General features: G+C 44.0%; 1 protein-coding gene across 20 annotated transcripts in view; it reads right to left on the bottom strand.

Moving 5' to 3' along the window:
- FOXP1 (forkhead box P1) overlaps positions 1 to 24,462 on the bottom strand; it is a 380,458-nt gene that overhangs the window by 78,224 nt on the left and 277,772 nt on the right. Inside the window, exon 1 of one of the 20 annotated variants that reach the window (XM_071550254.1) lies at positions 7,899 to 8,028. The exons of 18 other annotated variants lie outside the window; for them this stretch is intronic. The gene's annotated coding sequence lies outside the window, so the exon portion shown is untranslated. Of the gene's footprint in view, positions 1 to 7,525; positions 7,688 to 7,898; positions 8,029 to 24,462 lie in introns of those variants that run through there. One more of the 20 variants, XM_071550255.1, reaches the window with a different exon arrangement.

The following is a 24,462-nucleotide window of genomic DNA, read 5'->3' as shown; positions in this document are numbered from 1 at the left end:
CATTACTACCGAGGTCATTAGCGGTAAGAGTGATTGTACCGGTCTTAACCTATTGATCATTGTAACTACTATCATTTAATCCCGTGTTGAATGTCTGGAAAGCTGCTAAAGGCACACAAGAGAGAGTGCTTTAGCGATGAGAAATATAGCCGAAGCTTGGAAATTACACTTTGATTCATAAAATCTAGCCAGTGGTTTAAATCAATAGTATTTAAAACAGTCATGTAAGTTCTTAACTACAGCTCTCTAATATTTATGGGTCCCTTTTTGAGTGTATTCAGTCAAAACTAAACTTTATTTTAGATACTGTGCAATATACTTTACATTATGTTAGATAAAAAATATTTATTTCTGATATTTTGTCTGATAGTAAGTGAAACCTAAACCGAGAGCTATAAATTCATTTTAGATTTCTATCTCTCAGATGTCAACTTAAATGTGTTGCCAAGAAAAATTACAAACCAACTTTAAAAATGACTTAACTGTTTGAGTACATGAAAATGAGTGTGTTTTATGAGTTAACAATGAATCACAGAAGGCAGTTTATGAAGAACTAAAATAATTCTGTCTTACTGCCTTCAGGGAGTTGAAGTTCAAATTAAACTACTGGCAGATATATTTAAAGAATGCTAAGTTAGCATACAGACAAGAAATCAATCTTTTATTTTCCCTTTCAAGTTGTTTATTTCTATTTTGCACATGAAACATGATTGTTGTTATTGATATGATTGATGAACTACTTTTGGTATTGTTGACTGATAACAATAGGGTGTGGTAGATACCCAGCTGCATGTAAACCTGGCAGCAAAGGTAAAAATACAGCTGCAATTTGGCTTTTGGAGTTGTGCTAGTATGGACCTGCTGACATGCTAATACCATCAACGGCAAAAATGTCTTTAATACTCACAACTGTCTTCAGACACTGTTTCTCCCAGGGTTTTTTGCCTGCTGCTCATCCACATCCCCCAAAGCCCTCCCATTCCCTACAGTCCCCTCCATGGCCCCTATTTCAAGCCCTGCAAACACACCGTATTTTGGAGAGAACGACCAAGGAGAACTTCCACAAACTTGGGCCAAGTTCACCTTTAACTTCCTCACGAAATTACAGCAGGGATGCATTTGTCACTCCTCCACACAACCCAGACAAGGGTCACGGGGATGAAAATGATTTAGTCCTATTTAATCATCTCCATTCCCTCATTTTCAGTGATATTAATATAATTAAATACTAGCTAAATAATTTCAAGTAGTTTAATCTTGTATGAAGCAAAAAGAAAAAAAAAGAATGCCCTTTTCACACCCTGTGCCTGCGATGCTGGATGTGGCTGTGCTCTTGTTAACTGTTAGCACGCATGCATGGAAGATGGGGAGGGTTTCCTTAATTCATAAAGAACAACTCTGCCAGAAAATCCTTTTCTCCCATGATCTATGTTCAAACTTGATTTCAATAAGCCCTCATACCAGGCACCCTGGATTTCCAAACAGAAATTCTTCGGTTAAAGATTTTGTGATAAAAGTTAAACCGAGCAAAACAGCTGAACACAGAAAGAGCAAGTTGCTGAGGAACAGTTAAAAATACTGGGCTACAATAAAAATAGCTACGGCCAAGTAAAACCAAACAATGAACTTGAGCTGTCCTATTAGAAAGCTCCTATATGTAATGCATTTAAAATATAAAAAATTCTCAGCTGAAACAATGTAAAACAGGAGAAGATAAAACACTGACAGCCTGGCAAGCAGAGAGGCAAGAAGAGATGCCACAAGCCAGAGTAGAGCCCAGCAAAGCAAGAAGTGCTGAAGGCAGGACCTGCTTCCATCCTGAGACTAAAACATTTCTGACATAGTATTTCATCCTCCAAAATCCCAACACAAAACCGCCGCTCTTGGAATTATTCACGCAGAAACTGCAATGCTGGTTCATTATGTGAAATGGAATCTCACTTTCAGACTTAGTTATTTTGCCGTAATACAACAGAGCGCATTAAGACAGGTAATGTTTATTATATTAATGTAAAATCAGCTAAGTAGTCTATCATTAGCATAACTGTTCTCTCCGTAACAATACAACTCCCTATTAAAAGAGAAGGAGGGGGAAAAAACCCTCTTTAAAATTAAATTAGCATTTTATTATTTTAATTTTGTTTATTATGTTTTATCAGGAGGGAAGATCTCCCTCTGACCCACAGAAAGCAGAACGATGGGCTATGCTGACATACCCCGGCACGTCAGGATGTCTGCTGTCTTCTGTATTCTCTTCTAGCTGAGGAAAAATGGGAGTATTTTCGTATTTGTTTACAGAATGAAACATCTGATCTTATCTTCCACTTCTCATGCATACCAGGTTTCTCACTAAGTGCCAGGATAATTGTTTCTGCTATAATAAATACCCATTTAATTTGCATAAAAATATAAAGTTTACATAAATTAAATCCTTTCTACATCTAACATTTGTCAAATAGACTAAACCAGAACACAGATACACACACAACCAAATACCCTTTTAATAAGCTGAGTGAGATCCCAGCCTCGAGATTACCATCACCATTTCTCATTTTTGAAAGTTACTGGTTTTGTTTCCCTCTCTAGCATAAAAGGAAAAATTATAACCTGCTGTACACAGGTCCAAACAGTGGTGATGTTTTGTAACGATTCAGTTTAAAAATAAAAAAAATAATAAGGAAAAAAATATCTGCTTTATTCCCAGAGTTTAGGAAAGGAAATGTTAGATCAACATATTCTGCCAAAAAAGCCTCAAATAAACCAAAAGCAATCCTTCTTAGAAACATCCAAAATACCCCTAAAGCCCTTGAAAACCCCTTGAAACCCTCTCTCCCAAACACCCTTAATATACTGAGAATGATCATCGTGTCAGACTCCTTACATTTGTGTATTAATTCATACATACATTACGGAGAGCTTAATTAAATAATAAAAGACTGTGATTGAACCGGCAACACTTAATATGCCCAGAGTTTCATGTGAGTAAGAGGGAAGTGTTACATAGAGGGGCTGGGTTTTTTTCTTATGGCAGATTTTTAAGAACTGAAACTCCCCATGGATTTCTAGGAAAGATGAACCCTCTCTCCATCCCTGGCTATTTTCTCCTGCAAGAATCAAATCCACAGCTGCCTGCTCTTCAAACTCAGGGCATTTCAGATGACGTACATTGTGGTGGCCAGCTGAAAATATTAGTGATTCTGGAAAAAAAATGCACCTGGTTAAATCATGCTGTTTATTTCCCACACAAACCCGAGCCTCTGCCTAAACACTAGGGTAGACTTTGCCACTCTGGTTCCAAGTGTCACCTTTATAACAGTTGTAAACTTTATTTGCTTAAAAATGTGCAGGTTTTCACACCTATGGCAGACACCTACAGCTAAACATCACAGCTAAGCACGACGGTGCAAATTAGATTCTAATGAGAAAACATCAGTTGCTTCTTTGACAATTTTGCCATTCACTGATTTACTTCTAATGAAGACACACTCCAACCAGCCAGCTCGCAGTGTTAAAGGTCAAAGCACGTTCAAAAAATGCCTCACAAAATCAAGGCAAATGGGAAACCCGTAAAGAAACCTTCTCATAAAGTGGCGTGGCAATTAGAGTAATTGTGCAAAAAGCCGTCTTCGGTAAAAAGTAAAAGAAATTAAGCTGCCACTACTGTAACAGGTTAGATGAAAATCAAAATTTAATGTATTCTCCCTTGTGTCATCTTGTTTTGTCAAGACATCAAATAGAATTCGAAAGTACAAAATAACAAGCCCTTGAGAAATCACAGAAGCCGACCTTTTTGATGTTGTTGGTTTACCTTGTTCTCAGTTATTTGAACAATGATGTTTCAGATTTAAGGGCAAGATAAAGCTTAAAAATTAAAACCCGTTGTCGGTTTGGGGAGGAGGGGATGTTGTCCCTCCCAAATAACAGAGCATCTTACCTAATCAATGAAGGCAAATCCATCCGACACTAGTGCACAGAACAATTAGCAATTCCACTTATTTGTTCAATATTCAGTCTGGGGTTTCTAACATTTATTCTACTTCAGTACAAACTACAGATCCTCCTGCCAGCACAGGAAACCGTGCTGTAAAGGTTAAAAAAAATAAGAAGAAACAAATGGAGAAAGAAAGGTTGAGGAAGAGGTATTTGCCAGTTCTGCTTCTCTCCCAATCTCTACACAGCCACTTTAATCTGCAGATGAGTGCACAGTGGATTTTTTTTTCCCTTCCTTATAACTGGAAAAGTGAAGCTGAACAAGTAAGCACCTTATAAAAACAAAACAGTACAGGACATTTTAACTGAACTACAGCAAAGTAGTTTCCAGTAATGCAGTTCTGCTTTCAATAAAACAAACAAACTGCTTAAAACCAGCCAAGCCTTTCACCAAACAATAACAAATTTAGCTTATGGTGTCAGGACTTTCCCACAATCTAGTTTTGCAGGTGTTGATAAAACTACCCCTGCTACTGCTTTTCCCTAGCAAAGAGGGGAGAAAAACAACACCAGTAAGTTATCCTGCTACTGAGAAACCTTTTCAGAAAGTAAATCGAAGTGCTGTGTCCCTCCCAGCTCAGGTTTGTCTCCAGCAGCTCTGAAACGACTAAGAAATACAGAGCTTTAGGAAAGCACAGGAAAAGTCCTTAAACTTTTGAATGCAATAATCTTTCTCCCCTTACCTTTCTTCAGCAGCCCGGAGCATGTAATCACAGACACAAAACCCAAAGCTTTTTACACTGAAACAGTCACTTGTTTAGCTTCAGTATTTTAAAAACAACTTCATTCTCAAGCAACAACAGCGCTTGAGCACTGTCAGGTCTAAAATGGTGCATAAGAAATCGCTCTGACTGCCCTACCTCGCTTTCAATGCCTAAAATTCCCCTTTAACCTTCTCCACACAACTGTTGCAGCCCTTTTCTTCCTCGCACACAACTAAAATCAACTCAACTTGTGCAGACATCAGAGCCCACTGTCCATCAGTGCAATCATCCATCTGTGACCCTTTACAACCCAGGGGCGACGCGTTACGACTCCACCATGGTGTCTGATCACTGTTTGTGCCCCAGCATAAATTTCAGTGTGGGGTTGAGAGTTACACTTCCAAAACGTGTGGAGGGCTCATCCAGCTGGGGAAGAATGTGAGGCACCCACACCTTCCTCTGAGCAGAGAGATACCCGCAAAGCCAGCGCAGGCATTTCATTTCTTCCCTGTCAATCCCATTTTATTTATGACTTCTCTTTAGTTCAGTTGAGTGACTGGTCAGAGCATGTCTCAGAGCTTTTTTTTTTAAAGCAAAAATAACACTGCTTAGAAAAGGGAGGGCACAATGGCACAGCACAGCAAAGGGTATGTTAAACAAGACTAAAAAACCCAAACCAACTGTAGCAAACAAAAAAAATTTCAAAGCAGCCCTTCCTATCATAAGCTTTCTGATGATTTATGGTTTACCAACTCAGCAAGGTTACGCAACACTGCATGCCTTTAGATGCATTATTTGAGTCAGTTGAGATTTAATTAAGATCACAGCCTCCAAAATCCCTGTCAAATGAAAATTCACAGAAGACAATACACTATATATCCTCATGCAGATAGTCTCCATTCCATGCTCTGGAATAACATAAGTTAATCCTCGTTTCTATGGTGGCAGACAAAAGTTCACTAATTTTGTTTTCTTTTGACACTTGTGTTGTTTTCTGTTTTATGTCATGAGATCATTCCCTTTTGAGAGGGGAGGGGATCTGACATAGGGGGAGAGGAGGGAGAGCAATATGTCTGAATATGGCAGCAGATGTATTTTGACATTCTCACAGCTCTGCTGTGATGTCATCAAGTTTCCATATAATTAACCCCTGCCAGTAAGAGCATCCTTTCATGACATCTGTCCATTGGAAGAAGAGGAAGGAGTCAGGGAAAAAACACTAAAAAGGGCCTCAATCTTGCTTTCACACTAAAACCAAAATCAAACAAAATTAAATTAAGGCTACAAAACAGCATTCACATCTTCTTTCTGTTTCAGCAACTGGCTTTTCCCAAGTAATTATCTGCCCCAGCTGCCTCCTCACCTCCGAGATCCTCTGAAACCACATGCCACAGATGCCCAGCTCATTCCCAGTGCCTTCTCCTCCTGATGGTCGTGGTGCAGGGGAACCCCTTCACTCTATAATCCAGTTCCTCTATTTGCTAAACATGAGCACGTTAAATAAAAGAGTATTTCTTACAGAGAAATTGCTAGAACTTTACCTCATGCCAGTGTATTCCTATTTGCGTTATCTTAATATCTACTTGCTTATCTCATGGTTTAGAAATGACAGGTGCTAGCGGTCTTTTGTTTGACAGGCCACTACACAAATAACTGTCTTGCCTGAAAGGGCTAATGCACTACTAATGAACAATAAATCAACTTTGATTATAAAGTGTCAGACCAATCAGTTTGCAGTTCAGCTCTATCACAGTCTAGGCCAAGGCAGCTACTCTGTTTAGGCAGGACTCGGGTTTCATCTCTGCAGCCTTATCAATGAAATTTTTTGGATGTAGCCACAGGAGATCACTGAAAGCCTTCTGACAGCAGATTTTCCGCTGGCTGTGGGGAGAGTGCCTGCTTTTAGAGACTTCCTAGGCTGCTACTGCAATAAATACACAATCAACAAAAGCCATTTCTTAACCAGACAGAAGCACACCCTAATGACACACGCACACACACACGCGTTGTAGCCATGACTTTTAGAAGAGCCAGAAGCAAACAGAAATGCTTTTCAGCCTGGTGTAAAGATGTGCAAGATGCCTGAAAGCTCTGCACATTAAACCCATCTACGAGGGGTTTGATCTGGCAAATACTAATTTAGCAGGCAGAGTGTTTACAGCTCCGGCGGGAAAGAGAGGGAGAGATGCTACGCTCCCATTACAGCTACTGCACATGGGCAAGTCTTTCCAGGATTGGGCAAAGGCATGAAAACCATCTGTGATCCAAATAAAAGAAGATTTTAACATTTCAGTTTATTTACAAAAAGGCAAGCTAGCCTGCTTAAGTAACTTTTTATCAGAAATAAACTTTTGCAATTTTTTCTAGTTCACAACTCAACACTCACGGACAGAATAAATCCAACCGTTTGGTTTTCATAGAGATCTTGGTCACCCCAAATGATTCACATTTCCTGTCACCAAGCTTGCTTTTATTTAAAAATATGAAATGGTAGCGAGTCAATCGCCGGCACACGCACCGAGCCGGCTCTGCTTTTCTGCCGAGGGGCTTTCCCTGCCAGAAGCACAAGCGAGAACTCTCGGTGTTTTCGGAGACAAGCTGGCTTTGAAGGAGTTAATTCCAGAGAGGAAGAGTGTATATGCACTTTGCTCTAAACTTACCACCCACTTCCTAAGGGTTCCCTCCTCCCCACCACCACCACCACCACCACCCTCGAAAATTCGGCTCACTCGCACTGCAACGCCGGCCCCGGGGCTGGCACCGCGATCCCGCTGCATCCACCTCGCCGCGGCTCGCAGCACCGGCCACTGCCAAACACAAAGCTCACTCACTCAATTTCTCCCTGGTAAATTGACTGGCGAGTCCATTCGGCGATGGCGGTTCCTGACATTTAAACCTGACAGTGTGTTTTCTCCGTCTCTGAGCACTTTCCCCGCTCCCTCGCTCTTCTTCCAAACTCCGGCACCGCCGCACAGCCCCGCGCGGCTGCGACTGTCACGACACACTCCAGGCGACACGCTCCGCGCTGCCCATCACTTCTGAAAAACCTCCGGCGAGTCGCGGGGCGCACACGCTGTCCTGTCCCTCCCTCCCTCCCTCCCCCTCCTCCAGCGCAGCCGTCTCCGCGCGGCTCCTCCGGGCTGCCCGGGCTGTTTTCCGCCACTTTGCGCGGCCTCCCCCCCGTTCCCGGCGCGGGGCACCCACCTGTGCGGCGGCGGGCGGCGGGCGCGCCGGGCCATGGGGCGGGCTGCGAGCGGCGGGCGCGGAGCGCTGCGGACCCTCCGCGGGCGCGGGCGGAGTGCGGGCGCTGCTCGCGGGCTGTGCCGCCGCCGCCGCCGCCGCCACCCGCGCGGCCCCGCCCTGCGCCGCCGCGCACACCCCGCCCCGGAACGGGGCGCCCCGCGGGGCAAACCCGCCCCCCGCCCGGGCACGGCCGGCTGGACACCCCCGCTGGGCAGCCCCCGGACACCCCACCCGGACACTCCCCGGGGCAGCCGCGGGGCGGAGGGGACCTTTCCTGCCCGCCCCGCAACTTTCTGGTCTCCCGCGGAAAGTGGCTCGCGCTCCCCCCTCTCCTGCCTTTTCCCAAGCCCGGGATTTCAGTATCGGAAAACAGCAGTAAGAATAATAAAAAAACCCGACCGTAAGATGCCTCTGACAGGAATCAGCACCGCCAGCGCGCCCGGCCTGCCGAGGGGAGCATCTCCCCTTCCCTGGCCAAGCCTTGGGACCAGTGACAGCCGAGCACCCAGCGCTGCCCGGCCCTAAGACAGCCGAGCACCCAAACCTGTGTTTGGGTCTGTGGCACCTCTCTGACCATGGGGCACAGCGGCACCTTACTCAGGAGAAGCTTCACAAACTCGTCCAGACTCCACCACCCAAACTCGACCCTATCACAGCCACGTGCCCTCTCAAACCCAGGGGCTGCCACGGCCCTAGTACTCTGTTTTCCCTTGCCCCAAAAGCTCCTATTCTGAATATACTGAGTTCGATGCCACAAGAATCGAGTCCAACTCGACTTCATCTCAGACAGTACTATTTGTAAAATCTCTCCCATTATTTCAATTATATTTTTGTACATTTTCACTTAGTTTCTGAAGACAAAAATGATGCAGTTACTTTATGTGCAAGTACCAGTGAAGATGGAGCCGCCCCACACCGTTCCCAAAAACCTCCCGTTATTTGCAGGAGTCGGGCTGTCAGACAATAGCCCCATTAGTGATGCTGCTGAAGAAACCTCACAAGAAGCAAAGACAAAGGACCCAATTTACTGACAACTTGTGATCTGATGTTAAATGGGATGCGATACAGATTGCTTTCCACCCTAAAGTGTTTTTGTGTCAGATAACAAATTTATTAATGGTATTTTTTTCAGGTCACAAAAATGTGACCCCACCCTCTTATGAATATTTAATAAGGGACTAAGGGCATCTTTTGCAAGACCCTAAATCTGCCAGAAACAGCCTACATGAATCAGAGAGTGCCTGCCTCTTAAAGGGGCATGGACAGCCCAAGCAGGTCAGCACAGACAGGGCATGGGAACAGTCAGTATTTGTATGTGTTGTATCTGTGAAAAGTCAAGCACAGATGTACACACACATCCCAACACCCTGGGCACTCAGCAATAACAGAAACCGGTAATGCATGCAGCGAGCTAGTAATAATTATCACCTGTGCTTAAAAGAAATCCTTCCTGTCCTGGACTTCAAAGCAATCTCGAGGAATTTGGATTGCTTTGGGGAATATATTACAGAATACACCAGCTTAAACTTTTCAACAGTTTCTCTTGGGGACCACCTCCTTTTCCCGCTGCGTTTCCAGAAGCATCGGTGTGCCAGGATCTCCAACGGCACTGACAGCAAAGGAGCAGCAGTAGGAAAGACTGCCCAGTAACACACCCTGACCAACTCTACATCCAAAATGAGGAGGGGGCTGCATGCCGAGACAGTCGCTGCAGACTATCAGAGGTTGCTTTACAGACCCCAGTTTGGAAATCTTTTGATCTATCTTGTCTTCCTTAGCACAAACTTCTCACCCACACACAACCCTCAATTGTATTGTCACATCATCAATTCTTATTTTCCAGTATCCAGGTACACAAAGCTCAACAGAAGGCCAGAGCCCTAATTCTGCCCTGGTTGCTGGCTGATCACAGGCCTGTGGGCCAACCTCTGACCTACTGTATTTATAAAAAAAAGGGGACTCAATGAAACCTACCACTTTGCTCAAAGCATTTCTATTCTTTCCAGGGGCAAAGAAAAAGCATAATGTGGCAGTGCAAGCCCCAAGGCTGTGATCTACATGCAAAGCAAAAGCACAGTGGTACTGACAATTCCCCCCAGCCTTGGGCAAGTCACCTAGACATTTCTGTGTTTTGTTTAGGGTTTTTTAATGTCTCTGACATTGAGGATGCCTCTTTCCCTGAGAACTCAGTCTCCAATGTTTCTGGCCTGGCTCTGGAGTGGCCTGCACCATTTCAAGGCAGTCAATGGCCTCAACATCTCTGCCTCATCATCTGCAAAATGGGGATAATATGACTCATTTCAGGATCTTCTGTAGACCAATATTTGCAAAACACCTTGAAAAATGAAAGGTGCTGTCTAAGCACTGAGTGCTGGCCACAGAACCTGCAAGCCGTATTTTTAAAGCGTTTTATACCCTTTCAAATAAAAGCTTCATACCTGCAAGCTCAGCCAACATCTGCTGTGGGCTAAAAACTTCAGCCTTAGTAAAGGAGATGGTACCTCTCATTAAGTAAGGTCATCATGAAATATAATGCATTTCTAAGCCAGCAAAATATTTTAAAAGACCAAGAAGAACCATAAACTCCCACTTTAATTCCATTCAATTATGGAGAGTCATCACAGACAGAGACCATCAGACAGGGATGTTCAAAACAGAACACATAAAGTTATACATTAAAAATAACTGGGAAAGAGCGTGGCAGCCTAGATGGCTATTTGGCACCACGTTCCCACAGGACCTGATCCATATTAAGTGGTCATATCAACATCTAAATGAAAGAAAATAATCACTGGACACTAAGCTCTAAGGTCCAAGCAAGAAGAACAGATTATGAATTATGATGAATAGAGTGGAATTAATGGGTTTGCTATGCCATTATTTTACATGTACATTTTATTCACAGCCTTTTGCAGGTACCTATCCATGCAGAGACCATGGACTTGCCTTCAGAAAAATCTCAGCTGCCTGCAGGGCAGAGGAGAAAGAAAGAAAGAAAAGACAAGACAGCCACAAAGTGCAACCTCCTCTAACCAGAGTTAATCTGCCCCAAATCAGGGAATTTTTAGCCCCACTATGAAGCAATTTCTATCTAAGACAGCAATACATCTGCTCCTGTCCTCGGGATGTTCCCCATGGCAGGCAAAGTCACATAGGTCCCACTTTGCTCTCTGGCAGCTGGTGGTGGGCCAAATCCTGTGCCTTGTTTCACAAACACAAATTTGGGAGTAATTTGGGTGAGTGCTTGTGCCAGTGCTGCCATGGCACAGAGGAACCCACCCGTCCCCTGGTGCCAGTGCCAGATCCACTGCTCAGCACACTGCACAGAGCCATGGGACGGTTTAACAGCAAGCTGCTGTTTTGCAGTTCTGAGGGAAAAAAACCGTCTCAGACAGTATTCCCACTCCTAGATCCCCAGGCCCATTTTTGTGGGGTTAAATCATATTTTCCTGTTTTGAGAATGCTTCATTTTCCCTTGTTGCTGTTTGAAAGACCTACAAAAACAAATGGGGAAAACAACTGACTAAACAGGAAACAGTGAAACTTATTACCCACAAAGTGCTGAGAAAAAGCACAGAGTAAACATTTTTTTGGTCTTTTTTAATAATCTCAGCTAAGACCCTCACAGTAAAATATCTTCAGTCAGAAAAGTGATTTTTAGGCTGATGGCGTCTAACAAAACAGAATACCAAAGCAATTAACATTTCAGTAATCCTTGTGTCCCTGTTGCTCTTCTTTTGATGTGAAACTGTCATTTTCCATACTGCCCTTGCAAAGTCTGCATGAACAAGGCTCTTTAAATCCCCTCAGTGTTGTACAATGGTTTAAATTTCATTTCATGGCATGCTTTAAATTACCATTCACATCTTCATTTAATGCATCATTTTATAATGCCAGTGTTACTAGTTAATTTATATATACACAGCAGGATGTGTCAACATTCAGGTGAGTTATGAATATGATTGTGCAGGAGTTATGGAAGACATTTCAGCAAAATTATGGTTCTCTCTAAACATAAAAATATCAATAATGAATCAAACATCACAGGTAAACAACAAATTTTATATAATTGCTCCCCCCATGCTTCTAGATAAATAAATAAATAAAAATGGCAACGTTTTTGCTCTGCATTCATATTTGATTGATCTTAATAAATTGCCATCTCCTTTCCTAATAAACTGTAATCTCTTGTTTCCGCCACAAAGTAAAATTTATTAGCACACTCTTCTACCAGCAGGTCTGCATCACTCACAGCACAGTGTGCAAATTGTTCCAAGTATGCTTGGGCATTATTCATAATTTATTTTTCTGCCCCAAAGTACACAATATATTGAGAGGTAATCACCACTAACTGTTCTCGGTTACTTTCCTTAATTATGTGAGATGGCATTTATGTCACGTACAGTAGAGGAAAGGCTGCAGTTTCCACTAAAACTCCATTTTTTGGCCATGGTTGAAACACAGTGTTCACAGAGAAAACCTTCTTAGGACAGGAAGGACTGGAGGTGGTATCTGGTAGGAGATGGCAACACCTCCACTTGAAAAGAACAAGCCCTGTCTACCAAAATAACCCACTGGGCATGACAACAGCGATGGCTTCGAGAGGAAAAGTAGGTGTTTTGTCGTGATGTTAAAGTTGCCATGGTAAGAAAAAAACCACAGAATGAAACATCAACAAAACAAACGTCAATCAAAGACATTTTTGCCTGTTAAGTATTAACCAGTGAACTCCTGGCCACCCCAGATCATCTCCTGCCCACTGCTGTGGTGCAGGCGGGCGGGGGCTGCAGGCTGGAGCCACTCCAGGGTTCCCAACTGGGAGTTTTGGGGTAGATCACCCCAGTTTAGGGCTGCTGTGGGGCCAGCTGATGTGGAATGTAGTGCTGGAAGCACTGCCCTCTCCTGGTAATCTTCTTCTGTCATCAGGAGACTTAATGCTTCACCTCACCACAAAGGATCCCCTTTAAAAAGCCAAGCCTGCTTCCACAACAACCTACATACACACACGCCTACGTACACACATGTACTGACAGAGATGTAAGTTAAAATAAAACGGATTAACTATGGGCCCCTGTATGTAAAACACCTATCAGACCATTGTGCTCATGGCCCAGGAGTGCTGAGCTCTATATTCCAGTTCACCTGTTTTTCACTCCCTCTGTTGGGAACACACATCAGTGTATTTTCAATAAAACACCTTCTTAGCTGTAATGGGCCACTGTTCCCATTTCAGTGGTCCCCAAGGTTTCATGATACAGTTTATTTAGCTGGCTCATAGTTCCAAGTTTTCATCCAATATTCAAAAGCTATTTTTAATTTTTTTAAAGAAGGCAGCCATGGGAAGAGCTTTTTTTCTTCTTTAAAGGGGAAAACAGTTAACTTTGTACATGCAACAAAACAACTCAGATTGCTTACTAAGGAAGTGTTTAGGCAACAGCCCTCCTGGTTAGACAGGAATCCACAGAAAAGCTGTGACACTGTTGGTGCTACACAGGAAAGGAGTTTGGAAGCAGCACTGGGTTCCACTAGAACAAGCACCGTGACTCCAGGAATCAAATGCACCTCCAAAATGCCAAAAAGAAGCACAACAGCACAATTTGCAAAGCTGGCAAACACTGCTAAAGCCAAGAAGACTCAGAGCAGGCAGGAGAACACAGAGAAGCCCCCCAAAATAGCTATCACACTGCGCTTGCAAGGTGTGTTCACTGCAAGGCAGCTCTGAATTACCAGGAGGAGCTACTACAGGTTACCATTCCAGGTCCCCTTGTATATGGATAAGTGATTTTTAGGAAGCAGGGCACAGCAAGGGAGGTGTCTTTGTGACCATCACCCTACACTACACATAGTGTGCTTCTCCTCCTCCTCCTCCTCCTCCTCCTCGCTGTCTCTGGGTCAGGAGCACCCCCTCATTCAGCTTGGCAGGACAGGGAATGGGAGAGGGGGAGGAGCCGCTGTTGTTTTGGGACAACAACACCATAGGGCAGAAGATGACCAGCCTCGGCACAGCCACCCCCTGGCCTTTGGCCATGTCAGTCATTTTGATGGTGCACAACTGGTTTCACATGGACAAGAAACAGCCAGCCATGCCGGCTAAGCAAACACCCCAACAACAGGACTTTGCTCTCAGATCCCTTGGGGTCATCCGACCGGCTCAGAGTCCTTTGTGCATCACTAAGCAGGGCTCACTGTGTGCTCTGGGCTTTTCCTTTGTACTTCCACTCCAGCCTGTCGCAGCGCAATGCCATGATCCATCACTTTGTCCCAAATAAACGGGACCTGAAGTGAAACCAAGGACAGGATCTTCTCTTGCTTCCCTTCCCCTGGCAAAGGCAGCACCTGGCTGCATGCAACGGTTATGACCCACTGGCGTTTCCTATTGAAATCTGGCTGCTGGTTATGCCAATCCTTTCCTCCCCTCAGGCTACAAGAAAAGAGATCGTGCTGAGAGACAGCAGGTCTCTGAGTTGGGAAGGGATGCAGTGGGATAGCTAGGACCTGCTCTTTTGCTGCACTCATCCTGCCAAAGGGTGAACAAGTGAATAAAGGAATTTGTCTGGTGTCCCTTCAAACAAATTTGCCTTCTTGTAGCAAGAGAAATCCCTCAGATATGCCTAAAGATTTGAGATTGGAAAAGCACTAACTTGCTGTAGGAGTGTAACAACAGAGCAATGTGACAAAAATCCATCTCTGGAAGGAGACAATTCTCTGTCGTTAAATGCAGCTGCTTCTGGGGTGGATGGTAGCAGAAACTTCGCCACACAGAGCCCTGGAGGAATTCAGGACACCTGAGGCACCAAATCCTTCACTCGAATGAATTGCAGGGTGATTAAGCAGAGAGAATGTAACTATCCAAACTGTAATTTGGCCAGCACAATGGATCTAACACCCCTATTCTTGGGAGGAACAAAAATAAGCACTGTATTTGAAGTTCAAAATCTAATTAACTATTTGAGAAAAAGAATTCTGTCTTTAAAAGAAAATTCCTAACAATATAAAGAGAATTACTGCCAAAGTTTTTGAAGAACCACATAAAATGGTATGAAAAATGTATGATACTGTAATAATAGGAATGACTGGATTTGCTCAAATGTTCCTTATACCTTATAATACAAGCATAAAATACAGTGTAAATCCTTCTATCTACATAAGTTCCATGTACAGAAAAATCTCTCCTTTAATAGGTTTACACCTTTAACATGTATTAGTTTGGAAAAGTCCTAGGGTATAATTACACATCTTGGCTTGGCACATTAATAGCTGTTCCCTTCATTTACTGATTTCTTTTACTGGTCAATTTGCTATTTTACTACACTGCTCTTACAGCTTGGCTTCCCCCTTGTGCTGGGAAGGACAGAGGGGCTGAGCTGGCCATGGGCTGTGTGCTGCCTTGGGGATGTGGCTTTTGATACCTTGATCCCGGCCATGTGCACGCACGATGCTCGCCTGGGATGCGGCGTTTGTATCCACGTGTGCCAGCGAGCCGCAGGTCACAGGCAGAGGGAGGCAGAACTGCCCTCACTTCCAGCAAAATCTGTGCAGAAATATGCCCCATGGGCCCAGGAGAGAACAAGCCAAGCAGGGCTTCTCCTGGGCTTCATGCCACCCCGCTGGTCACATTTCCCTCCAGTGCCCCACAGAGCTGCACCTGCTGCTGGCCCAGGCTCCTGACTCTGCATTCCTCCCAAATCCACTCTGCCACCCTGCATTCCTCAATTCCACTTGAGGCCTTTCTTGCTGTCCTAAATTCTGCTCTCTGCTCTCCTGAAGCTCCATCCCCATTGCTCCTTCTCACCTTTTTCTCCCTATTGCTTGACAGACCTGGAGAGATCTTGGCTGGGATGGTGCTCACCTCACGCCATCACACACCTGGGACAGGATCATTTCCCCAGTAATGGAGAAGCGACACACCAATGATCCATGCTACCAGTCTCCACAGGTTCCTTCCCTTTGCATCTCAGCTCCAGGCAAAGCTGGCATTTGCTAAGCCTCCATCCACCAACTTCTACAGGTTTTTTGACAGTTTTAAGGGTTTTCTTATATTTCAGCAGAGCCATTCAGTTAATGGCTTCTCAGCACTGCCATTATAAACCAGAACTTTTCAGGTGTTTATTACTCAGCTTTAAAAACTGACTCTACGCTGAAATTTGGCAAACGAAGTGTCAAGCCTAGGAGAAAATTTTATTTTTTGCCAATTTTGCACTCTAAAAAAAAAATGACTCCATTTTGGCCTCCATAAAAACACAGGTTTTGCTGCCTCAGTGACACTGGTGAAGTAACAAGTCAATATTGTAATAGTGCCAGCAGAACTGAGTGATTTAATGCCTAAAATTGCTTTGAAGGTGAAGAGTGCTATTGAGCTGCTAATTATTAACTATTATTACTGATCCTGCCGCAAAACAAAGACGCAAACAGAAAACAAAGGGAATATGAGACATCACTGGGAAAATGAGGAGGAATCGAAATGAGGGTCCAGCACAGAAAATGAAATAGCTGGAAAACAAGAGTAAGGAGCATGGGCAGGGTGGGGTCCTGAGCCAAAGCAAGAAGAAGGAACTCATATGGAAACATTGTTTTTCATTTTCCAGAACTGTATTTCAAATACAAATAACATACAAACGATACAGTGTAGCTTGCTCCATGGCAAAGCTAGCAACGAGGTAGGATCAAAATCATATCTAAACCACGCTGAACTGAGGTCAATAGGGACCTCAAATTGCTCAGCTGGAGCCTAAAGAAACTTTGCCATTTATTTTGACATGCAGAAGACAGAGCCTTGAAGGTGTTGAGGATGGGCGACCTTGCCTCAGCTGCCCAGCAGTCAGACATCGACATAAAAACATGCTGGGAATGTCAAAGGGCCCAAAAGACTTACATCCTCCAAATCTTCGGGATCCTTTCAAATCCCATATGCACAGGGGTAGGAGCATCCACATCACACCCCCCAAAATCTGACCCAGGTTGATCCGACTTGGCTGTACAGAGGGCAAAGTAAGTGATTTCCACTTTGACCCTTCCCAGCCACTCCACTGTGTCACCTTCTCAGGGTACTGTGGTTTTGTAGAAGAAAGGTAACAGAGCAAGTATTTCTTCTTTGGGGGAAGCAGTGAGGACCAGGAGGCAAGTGAGGCCAGGGCATGTTGCCATTTGGAATGTGCTGAACCAAAGCAGCCGTGAAAAGTCACCAGGGCTGCTCTCAAACACTGTAAGAAGAAAAAAACCCACCCAATTTATCTTTCTGGAAACTTTCTGCTTGTCTAAGTGGCAGCTATTTAAATACAATTAACAAGCAAATGATTTTAAAATTACAATACATTTAGTAAGGCAGCATCACAAACAATTTGCATCTCATTAAAGTGTTTGAAGCTGCAGAATCAGCCTCCCAAAAGGGCTGCACAGCAAGTGGGAAACCCAGACACAGTCAGCAGCTCCTGCATTGTCCTCTGACACCAGACACACGCCGGGGGGGGGCTCAATGTCCAGCCAAGCCCCTGGCTGAGCCACCCCCATGGGGAGTTCTGGTCACGGCTCCCAGCACAAGGACGGATGCCACGAGCCAAAGCCTTGCTGGAAGTGGGTGTAAAATGAGGAAGGAAGGAAGGAAGAGGGTGTGTGTGCGTGTGTGCATATGGGATGGGCACTTTTTAATATACATTCATGAACAAAGAGTTTAAAGAGATTTCAAGCTATTTACTCAGCTCTATATATAATTAAAAGTTTATAGATTACTCTGTCACAAACGTTCTGAGATTGCTGCTGGGTTTGGACACACATTAATTCCCAGGAGCTTCCTGCAGAACAATCCCGTACCAATGTGTGCAGCAGGAAAAGCCTCAAACAAGTAACAGTTTTAAAAGCTTCCAGCTCACTTTCAACCATGATTTACTGTGGTGGTTCCATTTAACCCGGAGCATGCAGGAGCACTTCCCAGATCACACATCACTTCCCCACGTGCCTTTGGCTTCCTTTAGAAAGCCATGTTGCTGCACTGAGCCCTGCCTGAATCCATCCTAGGATCAGGTTTTGCCAGACATAGCTCCATATAGGTACCTGTTTGGGCAAGGGCTGCTGGTTTTTCCATCAGCGTAGCTCCTGCCCTACAAGACCTTTCTGTTGTAGACAATGGAGGGGAGTGATTTGGCAGGAGAATGGTGGGAAGCCATTGCTGGTGGAAAGGAAAGAATATATACAGTAGCCCTACAGGTGATGCATTAAAAAATTCATAGATGAATGAGGAATTCAGCTAAACAGTCTTAATTTCAATTATCAGAAGACTTGATGAAACAATGACAAAATAATATGGCTTAAAAGTTTAACTATGTTCTTATTAGCTTTAAATTTACTGAGACTTTGCAAAATGTGTTTACAAGTAAGGCCAGCCCAGTGGTGGGCAGTTAAGATAAAAAGAGAACTAGAGCTAGTTTGAGTATGTGCAACTAAGATAAGCAAACTTGCTTGAATGGCGAAGGAGCTCAGAGCACAAAAAGTGCTTTCTAACACAATGAGGAGGGGGGAGCAGAACCTGGACAGAGGGGGGCAAGGAGCAGTAAATAACTTTAAAGTGAACAACATAAGACATAAACAACAGAATCTACAGAGTGCCTGTAATAGATAATATTTAGAGCTAACTGCATAAAAGGGCTGAATTTTGTATACCTGGGGGACACATTCTTGGAGGCATTGGTCCCCTGTGTGACCCCAGCTGTGGCCAGGCCATAATAAAATTGTGTTTTATTATCAATATTTAGATTTCTTTAAATCATTGAGGGTTAGAATGTCCATGACTGAGGATGTCTGTGAATAAGTCACTTCTCACCCTCAGTCTCAAGTGCTGACACTGCCAGCTCACAATACTCAGGTTCCAACCACACCTTTAATCCAAAAGCTTGCTCCCAAGTACTGCACGAACTGAAAAGGCACAAACAGTACCTTCCCTGAAGTTCAGCACAAGTTCTGATACAACCCTTCCTTGCTGTGCCTCCAGCTCCACGGGCTCTGGAGCTGCACGTGACAGCTGTTTAACGCTGCACAGCAGAGAAGAGTTTACAATTTAATCTGCAGAGGAAATTCGGGTAAGTTGAATTATCCATTTGGAAGCCGGCCAGGGGCTGGGACTGCTCAAAACCATGAGGGAAGCTGTAAAAAGCGACCGGTTATGCTCGTCCTTTGAAAGGCAGCACCTCCAAGCTGCCTGTGGCTCTCACTAAGCACTCCTAAGAGAGCAGGGCCAGCTACACACCTTCCATTCTACTCCTGGCTGGGAGGCCTTCCTGGGATCCAGGGATCCTGTCCCACTGCTGAGAGACCGGTCAGTGGTGACAAGGGCTGGGAGTACTTGTGTCCTACAGTGCCTCTGCAAAGGGGGTGGCAGCTTGAGCCTGGGAAACCCAGCAAAAAGAGAGATGGAAAAAAGAACTAATAATAAGCAAAAAACCCCACGGGTAGAAGCAAACCAGCCATCATCTTGCCAAGCAATGTGCATGTCACTACTCTAGGCACAGAATGTCAGAGAAGCCCTGGAGCCCTCTGGGTGTTCCTGGGTCTCTCCATCCCTGGTGTCGTCACAACCAGCGTGTGTCACCCCAAAGCTTCCTGCCCTGAGATGCCACCAACTACTGACACAGGCCCTGTGTGCTTCTTTTTCAGACCTGTGGTTTTCTAGTTTGTCAAAACAGGATACTATTTAAATTTAAAATGTTACAATTTAGACAAAGGTGAAATAATTATTGCTGTTTTAGCAAACAGAACTCAGGCTGTGCTCATGCACACGAAGTTCTTTGGATTTTAGAAGACCTCAGTGCTCGTTTGCCAGCTCACTATCTCTGCAAACCTGGATGCGAAGACAAGTGTCTAAGCAAAACAACGCTCACTTTCTATGAATTACTGAACATGTGTAATTCATTTATCTGTAATATTGTGCTAAACTCAGCTCCAATTAAACAAACGAAAACACCTGCTTAGCACACATAGATCTTTCCATACCTCAGGGGAAGACACATCAGTGTGCTCTGTAGTACAGTCTGGCTCAGAAGCCTACACTAACAATGCAAAGCTGGGATTTTTCTTTTTTTTTTTCTTAAATGCATATGCAAGGAGATAAAAAAAATACAGACAGTGAGATTTTGGGGATGCAGTATTTGGTTTTGGTATTTCTAACTTCAGCACGTGCAGTTCTGTAATATTTTAGTGCGCACTGGGGCCTTCTCATGGGCTGGTGGACCTGAGGGCATGTGTCACTCCAGGGAAAAAAGTGGGATAATAAAAACTTTAAAACACATGTAACTGGCCTCAGATATTATGATGCTGTAAAACTACCAAAGAGACCTTGTGTTGCCAAATTTACTAAGCGGGGTAGATGTTTCCTTTTCTTGTTCTGCTTATGGAACAGTGCCGTGGGATGTCCCTGCTATCCCCTCACATTAACGGGTCAGCAACCCATCACAGTAACACACTGATCAGGGTCACCCCAACACAGGGGCTGAGACCACCCCAGGCCCCCCAGATGACCCAGCAGCAGAAACAAGACACAGCCTCATCTCACACACATTTTGAACTAAGAGAGGGGTGCCCCTTTGGGGTGCCTTGGAAGGAGGGTGCCATGGGTTGCTCTGGGGTGCTTGTCTGGGTGCAGCAGCCACCATCAGCAGCGCCCGCAGCCTGCCAGATCCTCTACACTTAACTCATTTCCTATTCTCCACTCACTGCCTGCAGACAATAAGCTGTCAATCAGATCCCCACAAGAAAATTACAATTATCTTCCCTCTCCCGCACCTCAGCATGGCCCTGAACAGCTCCATCCTAAACTGTTCACACACGAACTGTCTTTGCCTCTTCTATCGCCGTAACTGCCCTGACTCAAGAGGCGGGTTAGGAAATTGAATTTCCCTGTTTTCAAATAAAAGTACTGCGGTGGTGAAGCACAGAAGCAAAGGAATGGGCTTCCTACAGGTGCAAGGCAAAAACAACTAGGAATGGAAAAACTGCCCCCGTAATAATTACAACATTCTGGGCAAGGAGTAAGGCTGTTTGCTGCCTTTGTTTTTTTTTAGTTTGTCCTTTTTGTTTTTCAGCAAAATCAAAGTTACAAACCGAAAGTGGCTTTTAAAATTATTTTTGTTTTGTTTTTCTTCCACTTTTTTTTAAGACAGGGTGGTCCCCTCTTCTCCTGCAGAATTAGCAACAAACCACCACCACAGTTTTGCAGCTGGCCTTGCTGCTCTGATGTGTCCATTGCTGGGCTCTCCCAGAAGAAATTGGTTTGTTTTTCCTCTGGGTAGACACAGCTGAGTGAAGGACTCAAAATGAGCACACTTTCCAAGCAAAAAATAACAGGGATACATACAGTAACCATACCTTCCCTTTTAGTGCCAGTTGCTGACAACGGAATTTAAAAATATCTGAACTGCATGATGTTAATGCTTCTATTCCAGAGAGAAAACCCCAATACCTTGGGGGCACTTTCCAAACACACTGCAGCCTGAGAAACTGTCCAGGATGTGCCCATTTCTAATAGCACTGAAATCACTGCCACTGTTAAATTAGGACAAAATCAGTACAGTCATCATTCACTGCACTGTGACTGCACTGATTTTCTGCTCCACTGTCTGCCCAAGGGTCAGTGTGGGTAATGGCAAGGAGATACTCCCTCTCCTATTAATTGATCTGGACACATCTTTGATGGCTGTCAAAGTGGAAAGGTAACTCATGCCATTATGGCTTTTTTCCTCTTACTTTTTAATTCTTGCGCAGAATATTTCTACAACTTTTTCTGATGAAAAAATAACTCATCTGATATTTCCCCTCTTCTTTAAAATGTTTATCCTGCTCTGAATCTGCAAAGTGTGATATCATCAAGGAAGGTCAGGTTTCACAGGAGCTAATGGCTTTGCTGTGTGCTCCCACCACTTTGAAAAGATGAACAATAGTCCCTCAAGTGTTGCTGCCGGTGGCACAGCAGCAATCCACAATGGAGGGTGAGAAATCTGAAATTAAAATAAACTGCTTAAAACCTGCAGATAGAGACAGGGATGCAGGAGACGGAATAAAATGGGACAATCTCTGAACCCAATCAACAAAGCGCTCATTGTTCCAGTTTAAGACAAGTAACACAGCAATAAATATTGAGCCAAGGAAGTTAACCTGTATCCACAGCCTTTGAATAAACACCAAAGTTAAAAGTAAAATGAATGCCAGGCCTTTGCCTCTTGCCAACTTGTGCTTTACTCCTTCTTCCTTGGCCTTGTTTTTACTTTTGGGGATTTTCTTTGCCTCCTCTCCTGTTATTCATACTTTTCTGTAGGAACTCCTTATCACACAGGGAAAGGACAAACAGAAGGAACAGGCAGGGTGCAAATAAACAATGTGAACGACAGCTCAGTTGTGTTCTGCAAATCCACCTGGGTGCAAGGCAACTGGGCAGAAAAGGGCCAGGCAAGACACTGACTCATAGCCACGGTGAAGCCAGGGGAGCCCCCACCTCCTCCCCACACTCCTCCTCCCCACGGGTGACCCACTGCAGTCCTGCAGAACTCTAACCATCAAATCCAACTCATTGTTTACCCTGCAGGATAGCACAGGCAGCATGAGGCAACTCTGGAAGATACAGGCACAGTCATTTCTTCTACAGAAGTTTGAGCATTCAGCTCTTGATCTGAGGATAAATAAACGCCCTGGTTAGTTCCCATTTTTCCTGAAGTGGTTTATCTACTCCTATGCCAACACCTCAGCTAGTAATACAGGTTTTCACAGCAAGTATTAATTCTGACTTCACTTTTAAATCACATTTTCTTCATTTGAGCATTATTATATTCCATAGAACCAGGCGTGAGCATCATGCAAAAGGCATTCTGGTCCACGGTTGTGAATACAGCTGTGTAGGCAGAGGAATATTTGTTTTCCAAGTAATTTGTGCACATTCACAAAATTACAGCTGTCTGCAGTTCTCCCAAAATATCTGCCCTGATGTTTACAAGCCATAAAATATAATCTGCTTTTTCTAGGGTTCCAACTGGTAAAATTGGAAATATATATGTATTTATGTGTGCATGATTATTTTTCTTACAGATTGACTACTCCCCATTACATACTGGCTATTAAGCCCCCATAACTCCAGCACTAACTTAAGGAGCCACTGCCTTGAGACAACAGTGGATAAACCTCTCTAAGAGCCAGAAAGGCCTCTCTAAATACACTTCATAGATCACTCATCACATTGCATCTCATTCTTATCTCAGAGTAACTACCCCTTGAAGAAGGTCGTATGAGATGGAGGCATGGGTTACAACCCAGTTTAGGCCTTGGCCCAAAAGGAGCTCATGTTGTGATGGACAGGGAAGATTCATCAACATAAGAAAGTGGCCAGTGACAGCAGTAACCAACCATCAACGATCATGTCTTTATGCATCTATTCTTGTAAGCAAAACCAACAGGATTAAAATGATGAAATTCACACCATGGCCATGAACTGATGGGCTAGGCTGGTGGTTGGCATCTCCCAACAGCTCTGCTTTGGATGTTTAACAGAGCTAAAGATCTGGGGTTTGATGGTTTTTTTCCCCTCCCAGTGGAAGATGGGTAATTTTTCACTATTGTTTCTAATTTTTGACTTTTTCGTGACTGCACCAATAAAAAGCCCCAGTTTATTGCAAAAGTTGTCTGAATGTACAACACACTTCCCTAAGACAACAAAGTCCTTTGGATGAAAATTTTCCACAGCAAATATGGAAATGTACACTGCATCTGCACAACACTAACTGACCCCTCTCAAGGTCCAAGACACAAACCACGAGTAACTCCATGGCCCAAGGTTATGAAGAGCAGAAAAATGCATGAAACCAAACACAGAATGATGGAATGGTTTAGGTTGGGAGCGACCCTAAAGCTCATCTCATTTCAAGCCCCTTGCCATGGGCAGGGACACCTTCCACTACCCCACATTGCTCCAAGTCCAACTTGGCCTTGGACACTTCCAGGGATGGTTGCATAGATGCATCGCAAAAGGCTTAGCATTGAGATATACTACACAAGTTAATAACTTAAATCTGTAACTGCTTAAAAATGCCAAAGTGACAGAACTGCCAAGCAAGCTTTGACAATCACATGTACTGCTTTTAACACCCTCAGTCCGTGTGATCCACTGCATTTCATACTCCATGCACTGGCACATGGCACGAGCTATGGAGCTGCAACAAGACTCTCATAATACAATATAATGGCACACAACTTCCTGAGGGGCAAATGGTACCAAGCTATAGCATCTGTGACCTCGGTGGCATTGGTGACCTGGCACTGCTCTTCAACATCCATCGCTAGCTGAGGTCCTCCCATAATCTTCCCACATCGCTTCCAAGCAATTTCAAAACTTTTTCAGCTAGACACACTAAACCCAGGATGTAGATTTTCCAATTAGTCTCTGTTTAAACATCTGTTGGTAGACTGCATTTAACATTAGTTATTTGAGCAAAGTGCAATTTGATTAGGCTGTCTGAAACGGAGCCAAAGTCTGCAAAATAATAGCTCAATTAAATTT

This window comes from Pithys albifrons, chromosome 3 (assembly GCF_047495875.1).
Source record: "Pithys albifrons albifrons isolate INPA30051 chromosome 3, PitAlb_v1, whole genome shotgun sequence".
Classification (NCBI taxonomy): Eukaryota; Metazoa; Chordata; class Aves; order Passeriformes; family Thamnophilidae; genus Pithys; species Pithys albifrons.
This window is presented reverse-complemented; position numbering and strand designations above follow the sequence as displayed.